Raw genomic sequence first — 2,068 nt, forward strand, 5'->3', positions numbered from 1 at the left:
GTCGAGCTAACCTTTAGAAATGACTGTAAATAAACGTCACTTCTAGTATGCTTTTCTCAAAAACAAGAGGTAGTGTTATAAATTAACACCAGACGCGTAGGACCGCCAATTGCTTTGGGGCGGCAGAAGGATGTTTATGTGAGGGGTAATCTCCCGCGTTTTGGATTGGGTTTGAGGTTTTCCCGGGTAAATTTGACGAACATCTTTCATAAATGATGGAATATGGTGCATTTCTGGGAATGATGTATTGCATCTGATGGTAACGATTTGACGAAGTTAACGATTTTCCACTGTACCAGATCGATTCTCTGAAAATAAAGAACGTATGTATGTGATAAACATAACTTTATGGATGCGTTATTTTTCTGTCAATGTTGATTACTTTTAAAACCCACAAGTTGATTTAGATAATATTCCATTTGCAGTATGTTATAAAGAAAGAACGACAATATACCAAAATACATATAACTCATAGGATACAAAGCAATGCCAGTCACCTTAAACTGAGATAATAGTTTGTATTTCTTGTAGACAGTTACAATACTTTCCTTACATTTTTAGGTATCCGACCGACAAATATGTGAATTTTCGGTGCCTGGTGATCCCATATTATTTTAAGTTTCAAATGATAGGTGTGAAACAAGCAATCATTTTTGGCCTTAAAATATTCCAAAGAATGTCAGTTGAAATGAAGAGCAAATAGCAGTTATAATTATAGTTTTGGTCATTTCCTGTATATTTTTTTAATCGTCATGTCCAAAGTAGTGAACAACATCATTTCAAATTTAATTATGAAAAAACAACAACATTAATCCGTTTTTATGACACATTGTGGCACAGTTGTACTTTCATTTGCTATATTTGAACGAATCGTTAATAAATATCGTTATATTACCTCCTTACTTTACTAGACAAGTCATTTAAATTCATTCGTTTGCAACGATTTCAAAAAATCGCTAAATTTACTAATCGATCAACTCAACTACCGGGGTAACCAATAATGAGCCTATTTCCCCCCCAAAACAACCGACTATGCAGTCACTTATTAAAACAAGAAGATGTGTGAATTTCACTTGTCAGTGGGACAAAAATGAATAGTATGAGGATTTTTGTAAACAATTATGCCAAGCCAAAAAAATATGAAATACCTGATTCATGGGATAACATTATTACTGAGGTCAGTACCTTGGGAGATACAGGGAGTTCAAGGTCTATGGGATATCGTGCGTATAGAGACTACAATGGAAGAAACAATAAGGACGAGGTTACTGATAGTCATTTGAGAGGTGTCTTCTGCCAAAGAGTATGGAGAAAGCTCAACAAAGCTTGGTGCAATTGTGCAAGAAGGAAACGTCTGTTCAGGGATTCGCTGGTTGACTCTAAACAGGAAGTTTTCTAGGTAAAAGCCAAGTTTATGATAATATTATTCAGAAAAATGTAGTATACTATAAAATTATGTATATATATATAAGAAAACAATACTCAAAATTTATTAAAAAAAACTACATTTTTAAGCGGATTGTTTTGAAGAATATGGGCATTTTCAGTCATCATGTTGTAACGTTTTTTATTCTAAAAAATACAAAAATATACATATACTTTAACAGAAATTCGTGATTATTCATTTGTACATTGTTCCAGGATTTAAATTGTCAAGCAAAAATGCCATAAAGACATAGTTAACACTGTTCCCACATCAGTCACCTTCATTTTGGACATTAAATGATGTTTGGAAAGAAACATATTAATGAACCCGATGGAAAAGAGCGGGATATCGTCAAAAAGTCCGAGAGTGATCCTGTATTGGATCATTTCTGACCACTATTTCCGTTTTGTTTAAATCGGCTCACCCAATATATGTTACCAGACTTGAGCGAGAGAGCAGTTGTTCAGGCTAAAGTCGACGAGGTCGCAATCGCAAGAAGGTTGAGAAAGCAGAATGTTGCTGACAATATTGTGTAAAGCTTTACTTATCTTGAACACCAATGAATTTGATTTGATTTTTTTTATACTTATATTAGCAAAATTTGTTCTGGGGGACAGCCATCACCAACCTCGAGCCTTAAAA

This window comes from Mya arenaria, chromosome 12, assembly GCF_026914265.1.
Source record: "Mya arenaria isolate MELC-2E11 chromosome 12, ASM2691426v1".
NCBI classification, from domain to species: Eukaryota; Metazoa; Mollusca; class Bivalvia; order Myida; family Myidae; genus Mya; species Mya arenaria.